Source organism: Tamandua tetradactyla, chromosome 6 (genome assembly GCF_023851605.1).
Source record: "Tamandua tetradactyla isolate mTamTet1 chromosome 6, mTamTet1.pri, whole genome shotgun sequence".
NCBI lineage: Eukaryota > Metazoa > Chordata > Mammalia > Pilosa > Myrmecophagidae > Tamandua > Tamandua tetradactyla.
Genome location: NC_135332.1, coordinates 103,136,835 through 103,146,704, shown reverse-complemented (window position 1 = coordinate 103,146,704; position 9,870 = coordinate 103,136,835). Strand labels below are relative to the sequence as shown.

General features: G+C 36.7%; 1 non-coding gene across 1 annotated transcript; it reads left to right on the top strand.

Moving 5' to 3' along the window:
* The first annotated feature begins 8,483 nt into the window (after positions 1-8,483).
* On the top strand, positions 8,484-8,590 carry LOC143689145 (U6 spliceosomal RNA). The gene has a single exon (XR_013178611.1). It is a non-coding gene; the product is annotated as a U6 spliceosomal RNA (small nuclear RNA).
* Positions 8,591-9,870: the final 1,280 nt, after the last annotated feature.

Below are 9,870 nucleotides of genomic sequence, written 5' to 3'. Positions count from 1 at the left end.
CTTCAATTGTTTCTCATTTCTCTTTTTTGATCTTTAATTTAAATATTACTTAGAACATTGATTTAATTTAAAAAGTCAGAAGCCTCATTTTTGGGAAGAGGGAGGAACTCTCCTTTTTTTGGTTAGATTCTAACTTTTACTCATTTTGTTAAACAAAAAATGGGGCCAGATTTTCACTGCGGGGAATGTACGTAGGAGTGGAACTGCTGGGTTGTAAAATATGCTTAATCAAATTTATAAGATAAAGGGGCCACAGAAATTGAGCTAATGATTCTCTCTCAGAAAATCAAACTTGGAAATGCCAAAGGAAATGTCAGGAGGAAGAGAGAATGTGGAGTAGAGCTCTTTACAGTTAAAAGTGAGGATCAAGGGAGAGCTATAAACAGTCTTAGATCCATGGAAATTTTGGTTTCTATGAGGCCTCACTATGACAACCAAATCTTTATCAAAATGCTTTATTGGTACGGAATTTCTCTTTGGGGTGAGAGAAAAGTTTCCGTAACAGATGGCGGTGATGGTAGGACAAAATTGTGAGCTATTTAGTTGAATGTGGTTAAGATGGGAAATTTTGGGTTGATATATGTTATTTGAATAAAAATTTTAAAAAGCATAGGAGTAAATTCCAATGTAAACTATGGACTATAGTTAATTATATAATTATTATAATATTGTTTCAGCATTTGTAACATAAGTACCACACTAATACAAAGTGTTAATAGACAAAATTATGTATAGGAACTCTGTATTTTCTGCAAAATTTTGAGGGTATTATGGTCAGGTTCATGTGTCAACTTGACCAAGTGGTAGTACCTGTTTGTCTGGTTGGGCAAATGCTGGCCTGTCTGTTGTGATGAGGACATTTCACAGAATTAAATCATGATCACTTCAGCTGCATGCACATTACATGCACATTTGTAATCAGCCAAGGGGAGTGTCTTCTGCAATGAGTGATGCTTAATCTAATCACTGGAAACTTTTTAAGGAGGACTCAGAAGAGACAGGCTCTCCTCCTGCTTTGGCCAGTGAGCCTCTCCTGTGGAGTTCATCCAGACCCTCCATCAGAATCACTGGCTTCACAGACTGCCCTGTGGATTTTGGACTCTGCGTTCCCATGGTTACGTGAGACACTTTCATAATTTTTATATTTGCAAGTGTTTCCTGTTGATTCTGTTTCTCTAGAGAACCCTGACTAATACAGAGGGGGTATTGTTTTTCACTCCCCAAAATACCTAATAAAAACCTTCTGTGTAAAAAAGCGGCTGGGAACCATGAGCATAATGTTAACTGCAGAAGGCAACTGAACTTGGAATGTGCAGCCCTGCATTTGTATGCCTTCTGACAAGAAGCATATCGTGTCCCACCCCAGGCCTCAGTTTCTTCCATAAATGGAGAATGACACCACCAGTCTTGACTCCCTCTGAGAGTTATTTTGAATTTTACATAGTATTAGTAAGAAAATTTAAAAAATCATGTTTATTCAAAGTAAACACTGTTCATGAGGGATAAGAATTCATTGGAAAGGGGCGTTCATCTTACAAAGCCATAGTAGAGTGACAGCCAGGAAACTGTGTCTGAGACCTGACTCTGTTACCAATGAATTTTGTTACCCTGGGTGGCTAATTTGACCTCTCTGAGCCTCAGTGTGCTCACCTGGAAAATGAGAGGTTAGATCACATGCTCTCCAGGGTATTTCCAACTCTGAAATTGTTAGGCTTTATGATTTCCCTGACTCACCCTTCTCAGATTTGACCTTTTTAAACATCAAACTTCAACATCCTCTCAAAAGCCCTTGTCTCCCAGCCTTGTGGAAATTTGCCTTCTTGCTAAGGCATCATCATTTGCCTTTGAACATGAGAATCAGGAGACTAGAATCTTCTTCATGGTGTGTTGCTGCTTACTTGCTGTCTCTTGCTTTTATCATGGAGGATATAATAGATTGGTAAGTAGTTAACGATACAGTACGTAGTCAAAAGGTAGAAGTTTGTATTAGACACAAATGCAGTAATGCTAACTTAGCAAAGAGAAATGACTTTTGAGCTCCCTTGTTTGTGGAAAACTCAACTCGTCCTTTATCAAGATTTGAAAATGTCAGGCTGTTTTGCTTTTCTAGTAGTTCCTAGAATACTGGGGAACATTATGATTAAGGGCCATTTTTTTTTCTTTGGCATTTAGCTTGGATGTTTTCAGTATTTATACTAATGCTGAATTAGATTTCCTCTGAGACAAAAATTGAGGCCCTTCTGAATAAGAGCATATAGATAAGTATAAATGTTTAGACAGATATGAATGGTTTCTGAGATATGTTACATTTTCTAGGATAGATCGCTGTTAGAATGTTAGTTCATGAAACTCTAATAACAGATCCTTCAGGCAGAAATGAATTCAGCTTCACCATGGCAGATAGTAAGACTCAGATACTCATGAGTTAATGCTGTGATGGAATCCTATCACAAACAGAGTTTATGCGCTTTAATATGTACCCTCTTTCAGAGATAAGAAGCCTACCCTGATCTTGCCAAATGTGTAATCTAAAATCTGATAATTTGAAAGCAGGGATGACTTTCTACTTGAGAAGAAGCTCAGAGATGCAGGAGAGAAGTTTAGAGAAGCAGGAGGGTTACGTCAGAGCATGACTCTAGGGGCTTAGAAAAATCACGAGGTCTGTGGAGGCTATTGGCTGGCTGATAGCAGGTACCCAGCAGATCCTTATTAGAAGGTGAGGTTTTTTTTTTTTTTTTTAGGTGCATGGTCTGGGAATCGAACCTGGGTCTCCTACATGTCAGGCGAGCATTCTACCACTGAACCACCTGTACACCTTTCCAGCAGATTCTTTTTAAACGAATGAAGAATAAACAACTTTTCCATACTCTTTCGAAAAAAATGAGAGAGAACATTTTTTAAAATGTTAAGACCAAAGGGTAGGCCAATAGACCAACTATGAGGGAAGCATTATTTGACATTGAAGACAGTCAGTAGGTTCTGAGATATCCCTAAGCTTGGCACCTATGTCTGTGATCATGATGGTTGTTCTGGCTCTTAGATGGTGGGTATTTTCTAAGGCTGTCCTTGCTTCCAAAGGTTCTTGACCTACGCTATTCACCTCTGACTATATGAGATCTTGCCAGCTTTGCTTTACGTTCAAGGAGACCGTGAAGGGACACAGGAACAGCAGGAGGTCACACTCGGACTTCTAATTTCCATATCAAAGGGATTTCTTTCTCTCTTTCTTTTTGCCCCAAACAAGGAAGATGGGGACCCATTGCTAAAACTCGCATGATTTAATATATTCTTTGATTTATACCAAGACCAGTGTAAGATTTCAATACTTGGTTCTCTACTCAAGATGTGGTCTCATTCTTTTCTGGAGTGCACACTGGGGAGAGAGAGTGGGTAAGTCCTGCATAACAGTAGGAAAGGGCTTTCTGCCTTACGCAATATAAACGCAAGCCAAATGTCCATCCGACTCATCATGTCGGATGCACTCCTCATGTGCACTAATTTTGTTTTTGTTTTCCTGGGAAGTAGATGGATGCTCGTTGCAAGGCTAATCTCATTGTCTCGTCACTTAGCTTTCTGATTCGTATCTTTAAAATGGTGTGTGTAGATTAAGGCCTGCATTTTTGTTCTTCCTATGATGAAGGTAACACTGATACCCTGTGTCTAGTTATAAAGAATGGCAAAGCAGTGCGGGCCTGTGTATCTATTCTTCTTTGTGACAACCAGTGATTTATAGCAATTTGCCATGCTGAGCAGATGCTCTATCTAACGAGGTGGTTTTTATTATTTAAGTGAACCATGTTAGATCAAACGCCGAGGAAAGTTTTGAAAACTTTAATTAAATTCTGTAGGATGATTTTTGTTTCAGCTGCTGCTTTACTCAATTGCGTGCCTGCTTTGGGTCATACTGTCAGAGGCCATAAGGCTTGAAATAAATTTTACTGGTGAAATTTATTACTCAAAATATTTCTCTGATACTTTGGAGTGTTCTCCTTTTCTTTCATTTTTTTCTTTCCTCTTTGCTACCACCTTCTCTACAATTTGATTGGTGGTGCATGCACATATGTACGTACATATTTTAGATTTGCAGGCACACTTCCAAAGGGCCCTTGGAGAAAAATCTGTAAACACACTGTCTTGATTTCCATTAAAAACTGAGCAGAGGTAATTACAACAGTGACAGCAGCAAAAGTGCAGTTATATTTATTTTAAAAGGACTAATATGTGGTACTTATACAGGCTATGGAGACAGACAATCCCCCTCAGCATTCATAATCACACTGAGCTCTCGTGGTCCTTCGAGTCGAATGAAATCGTTCACTGATTTGCTTTTCTTTAGTATTAAGTAGTCTTATTTTCATGTCTACAATTTCAGGTTGCATTTTACTAATTGATAAATACGGGGAACAAGTGTTCTATAAACAATTTTCAGGGCCACTTTAGCTGAAGTCACAATGTGACGATGATTATTTTTTCTTCCAAGTGACATGGATGAGTCTGTCAGAGTGAGTGTTTACCAGATAAATGAATGGTTTGAGAATCACCATATGCTTTCTCCTCTTGGTGATGCACAACCCACTGACAAAGGGCCCGCCGGTGTCTCTGTTCAGCCGTGCCTCCCTCTAGTCCCGCTCTACCTGCAGGCCTGTCGCCAAAGCCAGTCCACGCACCACCCTCCTGTCTGCAGACAAACGACTGCGGATGGTACGAGCCTGTTTGGCAATAACTAAATTTGTTCTAGGAGCAACTATTATCCAGAAGGGAAAAACTAACTAATCAGGATATTGTTCTTTTGTCACATTTAGTTACCTGCTAGAAAATGCCCTAATAATTTTCAGTTTGACGAGATCTCAGCGTCGAGTAGAAAAGCTGAGGATTTTTCATCGCATTGACAGGAATCCATTAATAAAACAACAATCTTTTGTGTGTAGTAATCTTTAATCTTATTTTGTCACACACTTCTCAGTAGCATTTCCACTCGTTTTACAGTATAATTTATGGCACTGGAACAACTCTTGCCCTGGAAAAGGTCAGTCTGTCAAGGTTTACTTGTCTTTGAAGAAAAGTAATAGAGCATTATTTATGAACCAAAGAATATACTTCACTACTTTAATCAATCAGGAAGATGCTTGTATTATACTATCTTTTGCCCCGCCCCCTCCAAAAAAAAATAAGCAAAGGATATGCCATTCTTGCTTTCTCTTTTATGTTACAAAAGGCCTCTTACCATTTATGTCGCTTGGCTTTTGTGTTGATGGCACTATGGAAATAACAAGTCTGATGATGTCTGATATATGGGAACAATTTGTAAATTGTGAACCAGGGGTTGATCACTTCTAAAGACTGTAGACTCTCTGGATAGATTAAACAGCCCTTTCCAATATGCTCATCAAGTGAAATTCATCTGACAAAACAGAAGGGGATGTGCAATTAAAAATCTTGAGGATAAAGGAAAACTTGAAGAGGTTCGAAGCTGTCTAAGAGAGTGTTCCGCAAAACAAAAGCAGTTACCATGTTTCTGTACAGAAGATCCCAAAACATAACTGCAGTTGGTCCCCATATGTTTCTGGAAACCATCGCAAGCACAAATTAGAACATGCTGTGTGGGGAAATGAATTGGTAGTTCATTAGAGAAAGCAGTTATGCTTTGAATGAATATCTCTAATAAGGTTTCAATTTAGGTTTAGTAAGGGTATTGGCTATGAATTAAATACCAGTAGATACCAGCACCAACTTATTGAAGTTTAAAAAATATATTAAGACTAATATATATGTATAATAATAAATTGTTTAATACAGATCCGTATGTTTTGAGTAATCTATTTTATAATACATTGGTAAGAAAATGTAAAACTATTTATAAAAATCAAGTGGCAGTGACTCTTTAGAACTCAGTGGACACCCACCTCCCCCCGCAGAATTGGAAAATCACTTATGTGTTTAAGATATTTTGTTTTAAATGTCACATCAACCCAAACATCAAGTACAGTATTGAAGGTATTAGGGCAATTTAGAAGTAAGATAGGGTCAAATAACATGAAATTATTAATTTATTTATTTATGCCCTCTGCCAAAGTTTTGAGGTGGCTCAACTTCAATAAGACTGAACTACCTGGATAAAAACAACTGGTTAGTACAATTGAAACTTTAAAAAATAATCTCTGCCCCTTGATGACAAAAGTAGTTAATTCGGGCAAGCCACTGTGGCTCAGCTGGCAGAGTCAGGCAGAGTTCTTGCCTGCCATCCTGGAGACCCAGGTTTGATTCCCAGTGCCTGCCCATGTAAAAAAAAAAAAAGGTAGTTAGTTCCACTCCCAAACGAGTGACATAATTTTTAAGCATTTAAAAATTTCAGTAGGGGTTAAAAAGAATTGTCTTCATATGCAAATAGATATTTTGAATTCCAGAATGGAGAAAATAAAAGGGATGTTTTATCAAGGCTCCAGGAAGGAAGGGTCTTACTTACATTTAGGCCAGATGTAGAAGTGAAAACGGGAGGAGCAGAAATATAAAAAGGTGAAGGGTATTCTTTAAAGTATGGGGCCAGTCATTTAAAATGCTGTCTGGTTCACCTCCCTATTGTAAACTTCCCCAGTTTCCCAGGAAAATACTTGTGAATGAATGAAGACATGGATAAAGAAATGATAATTGACAATGTCAAAATATAAGGTGGGCCATTGCCAGAATCTGAGAAGACATAGGGCTAAAATGGAATTACAATAAATTATCAAAATATGAAGCCATGCCTGAAACTGAGCATTCCACTTACTGTAAACAGAGCAGAGATATACATTATCCTTCCCAAAGTAGGGATATGCTGCAAACCTTCTCATAGTAAGGATTTACCACAACTGTTTCCCACTGGCTCATGAAGTTCTGGCTAGACCTCTGACACGCATATACAGTTGTTTGCATGCCACTTCCCTTCCTTATCGTCTTCATGTGGAAAAGGTACTTCTTTTTGTTCAATCATTTGGAATCTTGCAACTCATGAAAAAACAGGGATGGAAGGGATTGACAATGGTTCGGTATGCTGGAGGATAACAAGGAAAAGAGGAATGGGATTGGAAGGGAGATAGCAAGAGATTTCAAGGCCAGATATATCATATATCAAACTTTTATTGACGGCATCAGCAAAGAGTGTCAGAGGACCAGGGGGTGGGAGAAGGAGGGATACCATGTCACTCAAGCAAAGCAATCTGGAGTATTGAATTGGTTAAGAGGACAGACTCAAGAGTAGAGAGGAGAGCAGTGCAACTTGGTTCAGTGGCAGAGTTCTCACTTGCCAGGCAGGTGACCCGGGTTTGATTCCTGGAGCCTGCCCATGCCAAGAAAAAAAAAAAAACCCTAGAGAGGATAGTTGAGTCAAACAATGATTCTACAGCTATTTCATCTTTATGCCTCAGCTTGTTCATGTTCATGTATAAAAATGGAAGATAAAGGAAGGAGAACAGAACAGAAAAAGGCAGTTAAGTATGATACTTTTTTTGTTTAGGGGAATTTCTTGGTTACAATAGAAATTCTGCAAGGCAGGGATCTTGTCTTATTTACTAACATTTTCCAGCATCAGGAGTGGTGCCTGATACGTAATAGAAACTCAATAGTTGTTTGTTGCCTGGATAAGGACCAAACATATTATCTTTAAAGTAAACATAAATTGATAATATTTCCCAGTGAAAGACAAAGTTTTAAGCATTGGTTAAAAAAAGAATCTAACTGCTTTAAGAATTGCAGTTAAAATTAAATTAAATTAAATTAAAATAAAATATATACACCATCTTATTATTAGCACCTTGCATTAGTGTGGTATATTTGCTACAATTCATGAAAGAACATTTTTAAGCCTATAAGTTCTCTAATAAAATAAATTAAAATGATTACATTTTAATAGCATATCTTCAAAATGTACATTTTAAATGCTACAAAAATAAGGAAATACCAAAATAAACAAAGTATTAGTATTGTTATTGAAACCTTCACACCATTTTTTTAGCCTTAATGGGTAAGATATAAAGACATAAAAGTAAGAAGATCAAAACTTTGTATGATAAATTAATGGGATTCAATTAATAAAGACAATAAAATTTTACACTATTTTAAAAAGGAATATACATTTTCTTTTCTTCAAAGTGGAATTTTCCCTCAAGATGGTAACATGTAATTAAATCAATGTGATGCTGATATAGGAATAGATATAGTACAGATAGATTATATATTTGGAAATAGAGTATTAAATTTATGATAAAGTTATAATAAACTAAAGAGTAATCAATGCATTCCATAATACTTTTTGCAAAATAGATTCTTTGGGGAAGACGTCAAATTAAGTCTTTGCATTATAATCTATAACCATTGGAATTCAAAAAGGAAACCAAAAGGAAAAAAAAAATTTATTCTCTAAGAAAAGGTCTTGTATGCTTTCAAACAATGAAGAAATTTTACCTAAAAAAGACTGATTAAATTGCTCTTTAAAAAGTCATGGTTGGGTGCTTGCTTCCGCAGCACATATAATAAAACTGGAATGATACAGAGAAGATTAGCATGGCCCCTGCGCGAGGATGACATGCAAATTCGTGAAGGGTTCCATATTTAAAAAAACAAATAAACAAACAAAACTCACGGTTAGGCGGACCACAGTGGCTCAGTGGCAGAGTTCTCGCCTACCATGCCGGAGACCCTGGTTCAATCCCGGTGCCTGCCCATGTGAAAAACAAACCAACAAACGTAAAAACTCATGGTGTCTTGTGTATTGTAAATCACCATAAAAATCTAATAAGTGATTAATTGAATATTTTATTTGCCCCATATATAATCTGTAATATTATGTATACTACATTGTTTTTGTAATATTACAGATATAATTTGTAAATTACATTTATATTCAATTATTTTAAATATAAAGATTTCTTAGGACAAATAAGACAAGTTCTAAATCCTGCTTTTTAAAAATGGGCAAGTTATGAACAACAGACAAAATAGGAAATAGAAATAAGAAAATAAGTATGCAAAACTGTTGAACCTCACAAGATTTTTCAAAGAAATGCAAATAGAAAAAAAAGCTATATTTTTTTACTCATCAAATTAGAAAGAATATCTCTTAAAGTTTAATAATTGATGCTGATGTACACGGAGTGAAACAGTGCTTTTAGGCATTGCTCATAACAACATAAATGAATACATTTCTGGGAAGCAATTGGCATTAGGTTTCAAAAGCCTTTAAGTTCATATCGTTCCACTCTACTTTAATTAGAGCTGCCAACAAATATTTATGAAGTGTGTGCAACATAGAATTTTTAAGTATGAATATTTTATATATTCAGAAAGAAAAGACACTAAAATGAAGGAAAGAGAAAAAAATGATGGACTTAGCAAAAAAGGAGAGTTGTACTGTGCATAGAGTGAATGTTCCATGCTGGGAAGAGAAACTTGAGTTTTCCTAGGACTAGAAATGGGTTGGCCAGGACAGGGCCAAGTCAAAGAAAGAGACATCGCAAACACAATGTATTTAGATTTATCTAGAGTCCAGAGAGAAAGAGCCTTTCAATCCACAGTCCCAAGTGAGGCTAAAGTGATACATAAGCTGTAACTGGTAGTGATATTGATTAGTCATCAGAAGCATAGTCAAGCATAATCAATATCTCGTGAAAAAGGAAGTTGAGGATGAGCTTCTGGGAGTCCCTTCCTGGGGCTTACTATACTTAAATGGACAGTTCTTGGTGATTATTCCCCAACACTTCACATATGAAGTTGTGCCTTGGGAATTATATCTTTGCATGCTAAACTGTAGTAGTAGACACTTTACCCCGAAATTTAGAATTTGAGTTCTTGAGACAGATGAATATAGGTTCAAATCCTGGCTCTGCAACTTAATAA